Below are 17,772 nucleotides of genomic sequence, written 5' to 3'. Positions count from 1 at the left end.
CAAGCTGACACTTTAGAATTGCAGGGAATTGTGATGAGAATTTTAAACTTTAGGCAGAAGTACAGCAGCTGAATGGGAGAATATTTCCAACTCTGCTACCTTGGCCTCAAGTTTTCAATCCCCTTTTCAAATTCCTGTAATTCTCTCTTTATGAAGTAGACCCTATAATCTGATAAGTAGGCGGAGATTAATTATGCATAGTGGGTGGAGCTTCGGGGAAGTGGGTGTGGTAAGTAATTGATAGCTGCGCTGCAAAGTGTCCCTGGAAATTTTTTTCAAATGTTGGCAACTATGCACACCCCCTATGCACGCCTTTGCTCCCCAGCCTGACTGTCCCTGGCCTGCCCCTTTCATTCATTGGCTTTCAGTTTTTTCATTCATGGAGGCTCAGCATCAACCAACCAGGAAGACATTCTGATATTTGCATAACCCCTCCCAAGAGCCAGCCCACTGCTTGCATCAGAGCCGAGGGATCCTGAGAGGAGTACTGAGGATAGGTGCTGGGATGTTGCATTGCAGGAATGGGAGTTCCTGCTTGTTCTTTTTTTCATGCATTTTTCATGCGTTAACACGTGTCACGCCTAGGGCAGCCTGTGGCCTTATGGGGAACAAACGTCCCACAGTAGCTCCAGAACCTTTTTGTTTGCAGAGCATTTGATGTTTTTTCAGTGCACATTTTTGCGTATTTGTAGTGCACTTTGTCATGCAACAAAACACGTCTGCTACTCACACTTGGGGTACCGTTAACAAATAATGGCATGGTAAGCGCAACCCGCAATTGCAACACGTTTGCAATGCTTTTAAACCACTTCAGGCCCGGAAGGATTTACCCCCTTAATGACCAGGCCATTTTTTGAGATTTTGCACTGCATTAATTTAACTGACAATTGCGCGGTCGTGCGATGCTGTCCCAAAATAAAATTGATGTCCTTTTTTTTCCCACAAATTGAGCTTTATTTTGGTGGTATTTGATCACCTCGATTTTTATTTTTTGCGCTATAAACAAAAAAAGAGCGACAATTCTGAAAAAAAAAAAAAAACAACAATATTTTTCACTTTCTGCTATATAACATTCCCAATAAAAAAAAATGTAAAATCAAATTTTTTTTCATTAATTTGTATTCTGCTACATATTTTTGGTAAAAAAAAAAAAAAAAAAATCGCATGTGTATATTGATTGGTTTGCGCAAAAGTTGTCTCGTCTACAAACTAGGGGAAAGATTTATGTCATTTTTATTTATTTTATTTTTTTACTAGTAATGGCGGCGACACTGCGGTGGACAGATCACATTCTGCTATATAACATTCCCAAAAAAAAAAAAAAAATGTAAAAATCAAAATTTTTTAACATTTTAGGCCAATTTGTTTTCTGCTACATATTTTTGGTAAAAAAAAAAAAAATTGCAATAAGTGTATTTTGATTGGTTTGCACAAAAATGATCGCGTCTACAAACTACGGGAAGGATTTATGTCATTTTTATTGTTTTTATTTTTTCACTAGTAATGGCGGCAATCTGCGATTTTTAGCGGGACTGCGACACTGCGGTGGACAGATCACATTCTGCTATATAAAAAAATGTAAAAATCTAAATTTTTTAACATTTTAAGCCAATTTGTTTTCTGCTACATATTTTTGGTAAAAAAAAAAATTGCAATAAGTGTATTTTGATTGGTTTGCACAAAAATGATCGCGTCTATTAACTATGGGAAAGATTTATGTCATTTGTATTGCTTTTTTTTACTAGTAATGGCGGTGATCATCAGATCATCAATGCAGCCTCATCAGCCTGAAAAATTACTTATTTGCAAAATTTCATAACCGAAACTACGATATTGTGGTTTTCGCACCTCTGACATTTTTGACTTTTTTGGGGGGACCAGTGACATTACTACAGTAATAAGTGCTAAAAATATGCGCTGTCACTGTAATAATCACACTGGCAGGGAAGGGCTTTAACCCAGGGGTGATTAAAGGATTAAGTGTGAGCCTAGGGGGTGTTTTCAAACTGTATGAGGGAGGGGCTTGTGGAATCAACACAGAGACCTGTGATCCTTAATAGGAGGATCACAGGCGCTCTGTTATCATTCCAGAGAGAACAACGGCTTGCTGTATTTACAACAGCAGACCGTCGTTCTCTCTCTGCGGGGAGCGATCACGGGTGATCGGCGGCAATCGCAGCCACCGGTTCCGTTGATTGGTTTCCCTGCTTCCTAATGGGGGCGGGCGCGTGCGCATCCCCAGGAACCCTCCCACGAACCGCCGTACATGTACAGCGGTTCGCGCAGCTGAGCCAGCCTGTCGCAGTATATCTGCAGCGGGCGGTCGGCAAGTGGTTAAAGACACAAGGCAAAACTCACATTTTTGTTTAGGAAATGCACAGGTGTGAATGCCGCCTATGGGGCTGATTTACACCTAAATCGCACAGGACCACGGTCCACATTCCTATGCGACTCATTTAAAGGGGCTGAAATCGCACTGGGTCGCACCAAAAATAGTGCATGTCAAAAACGCATGCCAACAAATCGCACGGTATTGCGGTAACCTGTGATGTGGAGCAGACAAACGCACTACATGTGCTATCTGCGTTTGGCGTGTTGTTAAGAATATATTGACACCCGCAGCAGAACACACACCCGGTGTTATTTAAACGCGGTGCAAGATACGCACGCAGAATGCGCCTTTCCTGCACTCGTATGCACCTAGGGTTTAAAAAAGGAGGAATTATGTTGCCTGTCAAGCGCCCTCTGAAAAGCGATCCACACCAGACTGTATACGAGCCCAAAGAGAGGCGTATTTGTATTATTATTACAGAGGAAATCTCCAAGCGGCAGGGCGGAAATCACCACCACTGGCGAAGGAAGAGTTAAAGCAAGACTTGAGTGGGCGGGACTCCATCACCAACCAAATACAAAACATTGCTCTTAACCCTCGCCATCCCAGCACACTTCGCCTCAGCGAACTTTGGCTCGCTGTCCGGGGCACGGGGGGCACCACAAGTCCCAGCTGGGGGCAGAGGCTGGCTCAGGTTAGCCACACAATATTTAGAGGGACAAAATCTGTAAATTAAAACCCAGAATTCCTAATTCATAACAGCAACATCAAATCCCCTCTGGTAGTGAAGGGGTAAAGTGAAACTGGAGGGGGCGGGGCTGATTGTTCCTGGCCAATAGGAGGACAGCAGTGATCATGCTGAAGCTGGATGGGGTTCTCCATAAATAGAGCTGTCATCAGGGAGGTTGCAGCAGCTGGTGGGCGGGGCTGACCACAGGTGCCAAGTTTTTAAAGAAAGAGCTTTGTAGTTGTTCTGTGAGATCTGCTGGGAGACAGACAGAGGAAGGATGCAAGTCTGATGGTAAATCCATAGAAGTGTCATATTGGGGGGGCATTGCTTCCAGGGACACAGACCATGCACTGATTACAGACATCTCACCCTAGAGAAGATCCTTTGTAGCCATCATCATTAGATCTCAGTGCAGGGAGGAAGTTGTGTTGGGTGTGTCAGTGGTGTGGGTTACTTTGTTGCAGTTTTAATTGTTTCACTTACAAATGGGCAAGCAGATGTTTGCAAACAAAGCTTTTCAAAGTGTTCATTTTCTATAAACATTTGGCTTTGTAATTTTAATGTATTTATTTTTAATTATTTATTTATTTTTTTAAATGAGTGACAAGCCTGATCTTCCAGTTCCACATCAGTGGCAATGGTGTAGGAATGAACTTCTGTGCTGGCAATGGTGTAGCAAGGGCCAGACAATGTTGCCTATTTCTAGAAACCCTTGGCTTTATTTTATTTTATTTATTTACTTATTTAATTTTTTTTTTTTTTTTCTTTTTTTCTTCTGGTTTAGCAGTAAACTCAATAATCTTCCATGTCAGTGGCAATGGTGTGTATCAGGGCTGGGAGTGGTGTAGTGAGGATCGGCTGTGCTGGCTATTAAAATACTTGGCTTTGTTTGTGTTTTTTTTTTTTTTTTATCAAATTTATTTATATTTTGGGTTTTATTTTTTAAATTTTATTGAGCAATAAGCCTGATTTTGCAGGTCCACGTCAGTGGCAATGGTGTAGCATGGACCAGCTGTGCTGGCTATTAAAATACTTGGCTTTTTTTTTTTTATCGAATTTTTTTATTTTGGGTTTATATTTACATTTTTGGGTTTATTTTTACATTTTATTGAGCAGTAAGCCTGGTCTTGCAGGTCCACGTCGGTGGCAATGGTGTAGCATGGGCCGGCAATGGTGTCTATTGAAATACTTGGCTTTGTTTAAAAAAAAAAAAAAAAAAAAAAAAATTACTACACAATTGCTGGAGTGAAATAAAAAAAAAAAAAAAAAAAAAAATAGCTGTACTAGCAATGGTGTAGCAAGGACTGGCTCTGCTGGCAATGGTGTTCATTTCTAGAACACTTGGCTTTGTGGGGTGTGTGTGTGTGTGTGTTTGTGGGTTTTTTTTTTTTTTTTTTTGGTCCTTTTCACATTCTATCCTCTGATCAGAGTGGGGAAGATGACAGGTCTGTGTCCCCTCAGTTTGTGCAGAGCAGATATAGGATATACTCTGCTCTGGGTGGATGGGAGTTAACACTCTGCTGTCCATTTACATGTGGATGCCCCTGATCCGGTCAAATGTTTCTTCCTTTTTTTTTTTTTTTTTTTTTTTTTGGCCTGTTTGAACTTGGGGTTAGGCAGTCTGGTCTGTGCATGGACCTTCCCAGAGGCTTAACTAGAACCTTCCGGGCCACAGTGCAAGAAACCATGAAGGGCCCCCCCTGAGCCCTGGGGCAACCCAGCCCCATGCATCACCCCTGTACACCTAGATAGAAGGGGTGGTGGGGGAGGCATATAGAGGAACTGATTCCCCCCCCCCCCCTACATTCTCTTCCTGCAGCTGAGAGGGGATTGGTTCCTTTGTATGCTGCCCTTCCTATCCAGGTGTACAGGGGTGAGGCATGGGCCCCCTGGAGCATGGGGTTGGAATGAGTCAGTGGTGGTTGTAGTGATGGGGGGGGGGGGGGATGAGTGTCAGCGGTAAAGGGATGGGATGCGGGGCAGTGGTGGTGGGGTAGATGGGATCAATGGAAGCGATGGTGGGGGGAGATGGGATCAGTGGTGGTAAGAGGGGTGGGATCAGTGGTAGCAGTGGTGGGGGAGATGGGATCAGTGGTGGTAAGGGGGGGTGGGATCAGTGGGGGGGGAGATGGGATGAGTGGCAGCGGTGGTGCGGGGAGATGGGATGAGTGGCAGCGGTGGTGCGGGGAGATGGGATGAGTGGCAGCGGTGGTGCGGGGAGATGGGATGAGTGGCAGCGGTGGTGCGGGGAGATGGGATGAGTGGCAGCGGTGGTGCGGGGAGATGGGATGAGTGGCAGCGATGGTGCGGGGAGATGGGAGCGGTGGTTGGGGGGATGAGTGGCAGCAATGGTGGTGGGGAGCTAGGATGAGTGGTGGTGGTTAAGGGGGTGGGGTTAGTGACGGCGGTGTTATCCTCCCACCACTCTTGCTGATCTCACCCCCCCCCACATACCTCATTCCTATTCCTAACTGATAGAGGTGATTGGGGGGGGGGGTGGAATAGGGATGAGATCTGTGGGGGGAGGGGGTTGGGATCAGTAAGAGGCAGAGGTGGTGGGGATCAGTTGCACTGGCAATTTGTCACTTAGTCAGTCAGCTGATTCTCCCTCAGTATACACGCGCCTCCAGGGATACCTCTTTATCATGGGGTCTCCCTGCAGAAGTGAGAGCTCCTCCCCCTTAACTCTACTGATGTCAGCTGTTTTTTTTTTTTTCTCTCCCAGTGTCCACCTCCGCCTCCCTACATGGCTTCTCTCTCCCTGGAGAGGATAGGCGGGGCTCCAGAATCCAGACACTCCAGTGGTCAGCTCAGTCTCCACTCTGTGGCCGGCTGCACCCCTTGCAGGATAGAACAAATGGGCAGACTGACGAGCGAACGGGCTTCCCCCCCCCCCCCCCACAGTGGCGGAACTCCAGGGCCCAGTCGCAATGGTGACTGCTGCAATTCTGGTAGTTCCGCCACTGGACCTTCCGATCACGTCTGCCTGTCTGTTTTTTACATCGTCCATGTGAAAGGGTCCTAAGCCCAGTGGCATCACAAGGGTTGGCTCCCCCCCCCCCCCCCCCAGTGCGGTAACCCCCCCCCCCCCCCCCATATGCCTGCTTGTGTTGCTTCACACGTGTGTTTCCTAAACAAAATTACGTTTTCTGAATGTTTCGCAAACTTGCTGCAGTTGTGGGTCACATTTGAGGTGCCAATAATTGTTAATGGTGCAAGTGCGGCTAGCACACGCGTTTTGCCGGACGATGCGTGTCAAATGCACAGTGAAAATACGCCTATTGCTTTAAAACTGCTTTGGGGGTGTGTTGTGCGTAGGGTAAGTAAATGAGTTTTAATGTGTAAAAAAAAATGTTCAAAATTATTGTTACCACTACTCGGGTGTGAATGGGGCTTCAGACTCCGTCACAGCACAACACGGAGTGAATGCCTGCCTTTATCACAGCTGGGTTGTGGAAGTCGCCGGTTGCCTTTGTGTGGCCTGTGCTATGCCTATAGTCGGGCTTTAGGCTTGGTTCACCCCATGTATGTAAAAAAGCATGTTTGTGGCTGCAGGAATCGCAGGGAAATCGCATGATCAAAATGACCATGTGATTTCTTTAGACCAGTGGTCCTCAACCCTGGCCCTCAGGGCCCACTAACAGGCCAGGTTTGCAAGATAACTGATATACATCCCAGGTGATATAATTTGCTGCTCAGTGATTGCAGTACTCTAGTCTGCATCTCCCCAAGGTAATACTTAAAATCTGGCCTGTTAGTGGGCCCTGAGGACCGGAGTTGAGGACCACTGCTTTAGACCATGTGATTTCTTTAAACCTTCCATCTGCAGTAAACTCAGGCATGGCAGCCCATTAAATGACTGGGCTGCCGTGCCTGAGCAATTAGAAATGTACTGAAAAGCACAGCATGGGAGTTGGATTGGGGGGGGGGGGGGGGGGGAGGAGGATTGGGCGAGAGAGATGTGCTGCTATCCCCTTTTTGGAAGGATTGTGAATATAAAAAATCCATTTAGGCCAGCTCTGAGCACACTGTGAGGTGTGGTCTGCAGTCTTGAGTCATGATGGGAAAGTCACTGACTCATATCGGTCTCCCTGGAAATGACTGCAACATTGCAACCACCGGTATGAAACACTAGAGCAAGAGCTGAGTAATTTCCCACCGCAACTTACAACTAAATCTTCCCATTGATGGACTGAAAACCATCCTGTTCAGCGAGGACTGGCAGAATTGAACCTAGGGCTGGTCCTTACCCAACAGAAGACGGCCTAACTATATCAATTTTTGTCAAATAGGATGTTCAAAAACTTTAATTTGAACAGGGCTGCAGTGCTGACCTGCATATTCTGACAGCGGTGGAGTCCCTGCTGTCGGGATACAATAGCATGCTGGGAAGATTCCTCCATCCAGTGCTGGGTTATCAAATAGGCAGAGTAGGCACCAGCCTATTGGTCCTACAACATTTGTGGCCTCAATGAAAATGGTTAAAAAAAAAAATAAAAAAAAAAAAAACCTGATTTGATATTGAAAGAAAAATACAATGAAGCTTTCTTAAATTGTTTACAGAAGAGCGAAAAAAATGAATCCACACAAAGAAATAAGAACTTTACATTAAATACTCTATACAGAAAATACTGGTATTAATGGAATATACCCAATAATGTAAAGTTCATAACCCATAGACATCGGGTTCAGATTAGTTTGTCTTAACTTCTTCCCATCTGCGCAATAGCCAAGATGGCTACAGAGTGATCATCCAGTTCGGAGAGGGCTTCCATGGACCTCTTCCCAGAACCACGACCCCCACACGCATGCTCTGGGGTCACTGTGTCCTTTGGGTAAAGAGGTCGGAGTACAGGGCTAATCACAGTGGTCCTTTACCATGTGATCAGCGTTGTCCAATCGCAGCTAATCACAATGTAAACAGACTTGGTGGTCATCGGCATTCCTTTTCGCGCTGTCATTGTGAGGAGAGCCGGAATCTCCAATTATTCCCAGTGTACACTCACCGGAAATAACGTGGTTGGAGTTTTCGGCAGGACACCGGTAACTGGCAAGTGTGACAAGACCTGGATCATCAGTGCCGCCTCATTAGTGTCTGCCATCAGTGCCGCCTCATTAGTGTCTGCCGTAAGTGCAGCCTCATCAGAGCACATCAGTGAAGGAGGAAAATTACTTATTTGCAAAATTTCATAACCGAAACTACGATATTGTGGTTTTCGTACCTCTAACTGACTTTTGACACTGTTGGTGGGGACCAGTGACATTACTACAGTAATCAGTGCTAAAAATATGCACTGTTACTGTAATGACACTGGCAGGGAAGGGGTTAGCACTGTGGGTGATCAATGGGTTATATGTGAGCCTAGGGGAGTGATTCTAACTGTATGGGGGTGGGGCTTATGGAATGACCATAGACATGTGATCCTATATAGAACGATCACAGGCGCTCTGTGACCATTCCAGAGAGAACGGTCAGCTGTGTTTACAACAGCTGCCCGTTCTTCTCTCTCAGCGGGGAGCGATCGCGGGTGGCTGACGGCAATTGGTGCCGCCAGCCCTATGCATCGGAGTCTCTGCTACCGAGTGGGGGGGCGGGAGCATGCCGCCAGCGACGCACGCTTGCCTTCTAGCTGCCAGCGCGTGACCTACTTAACCCTACATCAGTTTGCGCAGGGGGCCAGCCTGTTCCAGTATATATGCGGTGGGTGGTCCGGAACCAGTTAAATACCACCAAAAGAGAGCTCTCTGTTTCAAAAAAATCATTAAAATGGATAGTGTTGCATGACCGTGCAATTGTCATTCAAAGTGACTGTGCTGAAAATTTGCCGGGGGGGGGGGGGGGGAATGCCTGGTAGGCAAATGGTTAAAAGCTCATCTTCCTTCAGCTGGCAGTTTGTAAATTCTGGTGCAACCTTCAGTCATGTACTGTGCAGTAGTGATGTTCTCTCCGCTACTTCAATATTCCACTGGAGTGCACACCAGAAACCTGTGAAGGTGGCTCAAGGTTTTGGCTGCCTGGGGCCCCCGCAGAGTTAATTCTGGCCAACGTCAGACCTGTTCTTTCCCGGGAAGTCCCAACCCTCCTTAGGAATAGGGATTGGCGATTGGTTTGACCCAAGCATGAGTCCGAGCCGGAACATTTGCTTGTTTGGCAGTTTGCCAAATGCCCGCACACCCTGCAATAAACTGAGCACTGCACAGTGCATTCAGCGATTTGCCCAATCAGGGCGCAGTGTAAGCTGGTTGTTGGGAGCAGGGCCGGGAAGCTGGTCGTGGCGTCCTTAACCACTTTACCACCGGAGGATTTTGCTGTCTTACGTCTGGGCCACTTTTTGCGATTCGGCGCTGTGCGACTTCAACTGACAATTGCGCGGTCGTGCGACGCCGTACCCAAACGAAAATTACGTCCTTTTTTTCCCCACAAACAGAGCTTTCTTTTGGTGGTATTTGATCACCTGTGCGATTTTTACTTTTTGCGCTATAAACAAATAAAGAGTGTTTATTTTGAAAAAATAATATTTTTAACTTTTTTTATGAAATTCCCCCCAAAAAAGATGTAAAAACCAATTTTTTTTAAAATGTTTTGGCCAATTTGTTTTCTGCTACCTATGTTTGGTAAAAAAAATCGCAATAAGCGTATTTTGATTGGTTTGCGCAAAAGTTGTTGCGTTTTACTAAGGGAAAGATTTATGTCATTTTTGGTGGTTTTTTTTTTTTTTTTTTTGGGACTGCGGCGGACAGATCGGACCCTTGACTGACATTTTTGACACTTTTGGGGGTACCAGTGACATTACTGCAGTAATCAGTGCTATATATATATATATATATGCACTGTTGCTGTAAAAATGACACTGGCAGGGAAGGGGTTAATTTTATTGGAGAGGGAGGGGTTAATGTATGCCTGGTGCTTACTGACGTGTAGGGGGGGAGGTGACTGAGTGAGTCATGGACAGATCGGATGTCCAGCTATGCTGAACACTCCGATCTGTCACTCCCTGTCACTATGGAGATCCGCCCGCTTGTGTTTACACCAGTGGCGGCTGGTGCTCAAAATTTTTGGGGGGGCGCAAAAAGAAAAATGTAATAGGTATTGCTTCGCGCCAAAAAACGCAGTAAAAAATTGCGTGACTTTGAAGTCATGGTACAGACATGGCACAGGTGATGGTATAGGCATGGCATACGTGATGGTACAGGCATGGCACAGGTGATGGTATAGGCATGGCACAGGTCATGGTACAGGAGATGGTATATGCCCCCTTTCAATGCAGTGACCAGCGTACATGCCCCCTTCAATGCAGAGTTCAGCGTGCGTGCCCCCTTCAATGCAATGAACATTGTGCTGTGCCCCCTTCAATGCAATAAACACTGTGCCCCCTTCAATGCAATAAACACTGTGCCCCCTTCAATGCAATGAACACTGTGCTGTGCCCCAACAATGCAGAGTTCAGCGTGCAAGCCCCCTTCAATGCAACTGTGCTCTGCCCCCTTCAATACAATGAACACTGTGCTGTGCCCCCACAATGCAGAGTTCAGCGTGCATGCCCCCTTCAATGCAACTGTGCTGTGCCCCCTTCAATGCAACTGTTCCGTGCCCCCATCAATGCAGAGTTCAGCGTGCGAGCCCCTTTCAATGCAGAGTGCGCCACAGCATTGTCCCCCAATGATTGCAGAGTGCGCCACAGCATTGTCCCCCAATGATTGCAGAGTGCGCCACAGCATTGTCCCCCAATGATTCCCCCAATGATTGCAGAGTGTCAGCGTGCGTGCTCCGTTCAAACTTACCTGGCGGCGGCGCGGCTCAGCTTCTTCCTCCTCTTCTGCGGCGGGTCCTTCTCTCTCGGCGGCGGGAACCGGCGGGCGGCATCTCCTCTTCTCTGAGCGGCGGTGACGGTGAGTGATTGACGCACGCACCGGCACCGCCCCCATTGCGACGTCAGCGATATCCTGGATGATGATTGGTCCAGGCTGTAGACTGGACCAATCACAGCCAGGATATCAGAAAGTGGGGGTGTCCAACCGCAAAGACTTGCGCCCAGGATACCCCCCTACCTCCCCAGAAGGCAGCCAATCGGCGCCTCTTCTGGGAGGTAACCCCACCCCCCCCCCCCCAGCCACCAGTTCCTTGGGTTCAGGCCGGCGAACCCAATTTTTTTTTTTTGAACAACTTTATTTGTTCGTTTTTGTGTTTTTTTTTTTTTTTGGGGTAGGGGGGCGGCGCCCTGGCGCCCCCTATGCACGGGCCGCCACTGGTTTACACACAGGCGGGCGGAACTCCACACTAGATCCCCGGCGATCGGGGGAGAGCAGCGGCGATCGCCGCTGCTCCTCCCCTGGCCCGACTCCCGCTGTGAATGAAAACAGCGGGAGCGAGCCTCCGGCGGCGCGCAAGCGCCGCCCAGAAGGGGAGTGTCTGACGACGTAGTACTACGTCGTCAGACGATAACGAGCCACTCTGCCGCATTAATATTACTGTGGGCGGAGGTAAAGTGGTTAAACAACCGATGAGTCTTTAGCTGTCAGTCGGTTTCCATGCTGACAGCTGAATAAAAAAAGTGCCAGTATGGATTTAAAGGGGTACCTAATTCCAAAATGACAAAAAAAAAAGCATGCCAGACCCTTATCTGGGCATGCAGCCTGGCAGGGCCTTTTCTGAAGAAAAAGAAAAGTCCTTTTTGCTGTAGCATGTTTTATGCATGCTATAGATGCGCCACTTTAACTATAGTGCCGGGGGAGCGGTGGTCCCCTTAAAGAGGAAATAAACCCTCCTCTGACACTTTTACCTATAGGTGATCCTATGATAAGGCTTACCTATGGGTACTGTAAATATCTCCTAAACATGCACCGTTTAGGAGATATTTACCTTACATGCATCCAGTGACGTCACTGGCACATTCGCTCTGAAGGAACGGCCGCTCGTGCCGCGTGCGCGGGAGTGACATCACCGCGGCTCCGGACAATCAGATGGCCGGATGCCGCGATCCCGGAAGACGGGCGACTGGACATGTCGCCCGTCATGCAGGTAAGCGGATGGCACAGCGGGGGCTCATTCTAAGGTAAGTATTTTATAATGAGCTAGTATGCGATGCATACTAGCTCATTATGTGTTTCTCTTGCAGGTTTCAACCAGGTTACAACCTCTTTAACTACTTCTGGACCGGAAGGTTTTACCACCTTGACCAGGCCATTTTTTGCGAAACGGCACTGCGTTAGACAATTGCGCGGTTGAGCGAGGCTGTAACCAAATTTTGATTTTTTTTTTTTTTTTTTTTTTTCTTTCCCCACAAATGGAGCTTTCTTTTGGTGGTATTTGATCTCCTCTGCAATTTTTATATTTTGCGCTATAAACAATAAGAGCCACAACTCTGGGGAAAAAAATAATCATTTTCACTTTTTGCTAAATAATGCTGGTAGGTTAATTTGGTCCTGTATATTAACCACTTTACCTCCGCCCACAGTAATATTACTGCGGCAGAGTGGCTCGTTATCGTCTGACGACGTAGACACTCCCCCCTTCTGGGCGGCGCTTGCGCGCCGCCAGAGGCTCGCTCCCGCTTTTTTCAGTCACAGCGGGAGTCGGGCCAGGGGAGGAGCAGCGGCGATCACTGCCGCTCTTCCCCCGATCGTCGGGGATCTAGTGTGGAGATCCGCCCGCCTGTGTTAACACAAGCGGACGGATCTCCATAGTGACAGGGAGTGACAGATCGGACTGTTCAGCATAGCTGGACATCTGATCTGTCCATGACTCACTCACTCAGTCCCCTCCCCCCCCCCCCCCCACGTCAGTAAGCACCAGGCATACATTAACCCCTCCCTCTCCAATAAAATTAACCCCTTCCCTGCCAGTGTCATTTTTACAGTAACAGTGCATATATATAGCACTGATTACTGCAGTAATGTCACTGGTACCCCCAAAAGTGTCAAAAATGTCAGTCAAGGGTCCGATCTGTCCGCCGCAATGTCGCAGTCCCGCAAAAAAAATCGCAGATCACCGCCATTACGCGTTAAAAAAAAAAAAACACCAAAAATGACAAATCTTTCCCTTTGTTAGTAAACGCAATAACTTTTGCGCAAACCAATCAAAATACGCTTATTGCGATTTTTTTTTTTTTTTTTTTTTTTTTTTTTTTTAACCAAACATGGGTAGCAGAAAACAAATTGGCCAAAAATTTTTTAAAAAATTGGGTTTTTACATTTTTTTTTTGGGGGGGAAATTTCATATAAAAAAAAAATGTTAAAAATATTATTTTTTCAAAATAAACACACTTTTTTTGTTTATAGCGCAAAAAGTAAAAATCGCACAGGTGATCAAATACCACCAAAAGAAAGCTCTGTTTGTGGGAAAAAAAGGACGTAAAGTTCGTTTGAGTACGGCGTCGCAAGACCGCGCAATTGTCAGTTAAAGTAGCACAGCGCCGAATCGCAAAAAGTGGCCTGGACGTAAGACAGCAAAATCCTCCGGTGGTAAAGTGGTTAAAAAAAAAAAAAAAAATGGCCCTACTATGTATGTATGAATGTGAGTTAGGGAGGGACCTTGGATTGTAAGCTCCTTGAGGGCAGGGACTGCTGTGAAAGTGTAATGTATATGTAAAGAGCTGTGTAAATTGACAGCGCTATGTAAGTACCTGAAATAAATATAATAACCTTCCCCAAATTTTAAAAATATTTTAGGCCAATTTGTTTTCTGCTACATATTTTTGGTAAAAAAAAATCGCAATAAGCGTATTTTGATTGCTTTGTGCAAAATTTGTACTAACTATGGGAAAGATTTGTGTGGTTTTTTTTTTTATTCGTTTTTTTTTTTTTTTTGGGGGGGGACTGCGACATTGCGGCGGACAGATCGGTCATCTAACTGACATTTTTGACACTTTTGGGGAGACCAGTGACATTACTACAGTAATCAGTGATAAAAATATGTACTGTAATAATGACACTGGCAGGGAAGGGGTTAACAGTAAGTGATCAAGGGGTTAAATGTGAGCCTAGGGGGTGTGTTTCTAACTGTATGGGGCAGGGCTTGTGAAATGATCAGAGACCTGTGATCCCACATAGAAGGATCACAGGCACTCTGTGGTCATTCCAGAGAATGGTCAGCTGTTGTAAACACAGCTGACCGTTCTCTCTCGGCAGGGAGCGATCGTGGGTGTCAGGCTGCAATCGGAGCTGCCTGCCCCGTGCAACGGAGTCCCCGCTGAAGAGTGGGGGCAGTGCTTGCGCGCGACCAACTTAGACCTACGTCGGTTCCCGCAGGAGGGGCTGCCTGCCGCAGTAAAACTGCAGCAGGTGGTCCGGAAGCCGTTAATGTGCAAAAAAAATAAAAATTATTTTTGCACTTTAGGCATAATTAAAATCACTGTTCCTGATATTTTGTTTACATACCGCTCAGGGCAGTACTTGGACCTCTTTTTTTTTTTTTTTTTTTTTTTTTTTTTTTTTTATATGGCCAATTACTTGCATATAAGCCTTCGAAATGGGCACTTTGATTTTTGTTTGGCTCCCATAGACTCCCATAGACTCCCATAGACTTCAATGGGGTTCAAGAGTTCTGCTGCGTTTCCCCCTCCCTCCAAGCAATGGACTTGTCCATTTAGAAAAACCATCCCTCTTGTTTCTGGAAGGTCTCTTGCATTTTGTGGTTATGCTGCTTTTGTCGTAGGTACTTTTTGAAAGGGAAGTAAAGTGACAGTTGACCGGCATTTCGAGAAGAACTACTGCCACTCCCTGAGCCTTTTTTTTTTTTTTTTTTTTTTTTTTTTTTTTTTTTTTTTTTTTTTTTGGTTGGCAATTTTACATGGGTGATGGAAGTCATGGAGCTGCACCCCCATGTCAAAGCTCTGCCGCCCAAGTTAAAAATGCCACAGCCTCAAGCATGTGTACAGACCTGTATTGTTAGAATTCGGGTAGCAAACATATTTTAGTTCAATCAAGTATTTTCTGTGGCTTTCAAATATGTGCTAATTGCAATAAATAAGACCCCATTGACAACTGGTGAGCATTTGGCAGGTCTCGCATGAATTTGTAAGGTGCATTCCCATTAACCACTTTACCACCGGAGGATTTTGCTGTCTTACGTCCAGGCCACTTTTTGCGATTCGGCGCTGTGCGAATTTAACTGACAATTGCGCGGTCGTGCAACGCCGTACCCAAACGAAATTTACGTCCTTTTTTTCCCACAAACAGAGCTTTCTTTTGGTGGTATTTGATCACCTGTGCGATTTTTACTTTTTGCGCTATAAACAAAAAAAGAGCGTTTTATTTTGAAAAAATAACAATATTTTTCAAAATTTTTTTTATATGAAATTCCCCCCCAAAAAATGTAAAAATCAAATTTTTTTAAAATTTTTGGCCAATTTGTTTTATGCTACCTATGTTTAGTAAAAAAAAATCGCAATAAGCGTATTTTTATTGGTTTGCGCAAAAGTTATTGCGTTTACTAACTAAGGGAAAGATTTCTGTCATTTTTGGTGTTTTTTTTTTTTTTTAACGCGTAATGGCGGTGATCTGCGATTTTTGCGGGACTGCGACATTGCGGCGGACAGATCGGACCCTTGACTGACATTTTTGACACTTTTGGGGGTACCAGTGACATTTCTACAGTAATCAGTGCTATATATATATATATATATGCACTGTTACTGTAAAAATGACACTGGCAGGGAACGGGTTAATTTTATTGGAGGGGGAGGGGTTAATGTATGCCTGGTGCTTACTGACGTGTGTGGGGGGGGGGGGGGGAGGTGACTGTGTGACAGAAGGACAGATCGGATGTCCAGCTATGGTGAACACTCCGATTTGTCAGTCCCTGTCACTATGGAGATCCGCCCGCTGTGTTTACACACAGCGGGCGGATCTCCAGACTCGATCCCTGACGATCGGGGCAGAGCAGCGGCAGTCGCCGCTGCTCCTCCCCTGGCCCGACTCCCGCTGTGAATGAACACAGTGGGAGCGAGCCTCCGGCGGCGCGCGAGCGCCGCCCACAAGGGGCGGAGTCCAGCGACGTAGGTCTACGTCGCTGGACGGGATCGCGGCACTTTGCCGCAGTAGCCTCCATGTGAGCGGGGCTAAAGTGGTTAAAGAGGTAGCATACTCTGCTTTTTAACTTTTACCTACAGGTAAGCTATTATAATAAGGCCTATAATAAAACTTACCTGTAGGTAAAATTAATATCTCCTAAACCTGCACGGTTTAGGAGATATTCACCCTGCATGCCACCGCTGACACCAGCGGCGCATGCGCTCTGTAGTGATTGACCGACATAGGTTTTTCCGATACCGATATTTTGGCCATTGCATTGCATATCGGTATCGGCCAATATGGGCCGATATTTTTGTACATATAAAAAAAAATTAATTTTTTCTCAGATCGCCTTTCAGGACAGCACCTGGAGAGAGCGCAGCTCCACCCAATCCACAGGAAACACTGCAAATAAAAACTCCTCCTCTTCCACCATGCCTCAGTCATTTGTGTTTCCTCCGCCATGGTGGAAGCATTGCAGGAGCTATGTGGAAGGGCTGCACTCTCTCCAGGGGGAGAGAAGGATTTGTTGCCCAGTTTTTGTTTGCTGTTTCAGCATGGAGACCATCCCAGCTCCCCTCCCCTGGAGTGTCAAAGGGGGTATGCTCCGGAGCCTCTCACCTCGTTCGCTCAGGGGAGCTGAAACCCATCGGAGGATCCGGTCCGGGCGTCAGAGGTCCGCGCTTCGGCCGGTCGGCGGGCGGGGAGCCGCTTTTGGCATTCGAATCTCCCGCACTTTCGGACTCTGATCCCGGGGACGCGCGGCGTCACTTCCGGTGGACGGGACTTCCGGTGGGGGCGTGGCGGCGTTTGCTCCAACCGCAATACACGCAGGGGTCAGAGGCAGGTCACGAGGTCGGCGCTTCCGCTTCCGGTCCACAGAGGAGGACGCGGGAAGCGGTATTTAAATGGAGAGATCTGCCAGCAAGCTGCGCTTTTCAACAACATGGAGGAAAAGTCTGCAGCGACGGTGGAAGCAGGCACCACCAGCGCCGGCCAAGCTCAGGTAGGAGAGGTGCAGTGGTGCCTCTTTTTTCTTTACTGTGTGAGCTTTTATTGTGGGGTTTCTTCCTTCCTCCTTTGGAGCCTGCCCTGTAGACTGAGTAACTGTTCCCAGTCTAACAGGATATATATGCATCTGGGAGTCTTTTCTTCTGATCCTTTTTGGTGTGGGTCACGATTTTCTCCCTTGCAAGAAATCACTAGGTGGTGGTTTTCTTTTATAGTGGTTATTGGGCTTTCATGGTGGCTTTTTCTTTACTAGGTTAAAGCCACAGTGAAGACAAGAGCCCCAGCATCAAGGAAATGCCCTTCATGCAAGAATCCACTCAGAGATTCCTGGGTGAAGCCACTTTGTAAAGCATGTATTGCTGACCTTGTGAAGGAAGAGTCTAGTCAGCAGAATAATGAATTCATATCTTCATTTAAAGAACTCACAGACACCTTGTCCTCAGTTCGTTCCCTGTTATCCAGGACGCCACAAGTTCTATCAGATTCCCAACAAACGGGTGGTACATCTTCCCAGCCGTCTACTTCTAAGTCTGCAGTGTCAAGCGATTCAGAAGATGAGGGGGAGAGTGCTCTCTGTTCCATCAGGGATTCAGACAGGGCCTTGAACAGACAAAGCGCAGGGTTTTTCCTGTTCATAAAGTCCTTACGGAATCTATTGAAAAAGAGTGGAAGGACCCAGAGAGGGCCC

General features: G+C 46.6%; 1 protein-coding gene across 1 annotated transcript in view; it reads left to right on the top strand.

Moving 5' to 3' along the window:
- Window positions 1–3,232: 3,232 nt before the first annotated feature.
- Window positions 3,233–17,772, top strand: part of LOC309560840 (mid1-interacting protein 1-B-like) — a 38,034-nt gene continuing 23,494 nt past the window's right edge. Inside the window, exon 1 of the mRNA XM_082264525.1 lies at window positions 3,233–3,353. The gene's annotated coding sequence lies outside the window, so the exon portion shown is untranslated. The remainder of the gene's footprint in view (window positions 3,354–17,772) is intronic.

Source organism: Pelophylax lessonae (genome assembly GCF_965119305.1).
Source record: "Pelophylax lessonae genome assembly, chromosome: 7".
NCBI classification, from domain to species: Eukaryota; Metazoa; Chordata; class Amphibia; order Anura; family Ranidae; genus Pelophylax; species Pelophylax lessonae.
This window is presented reverse-complemented; position numbering and strand designations above follow the sequence as displayed.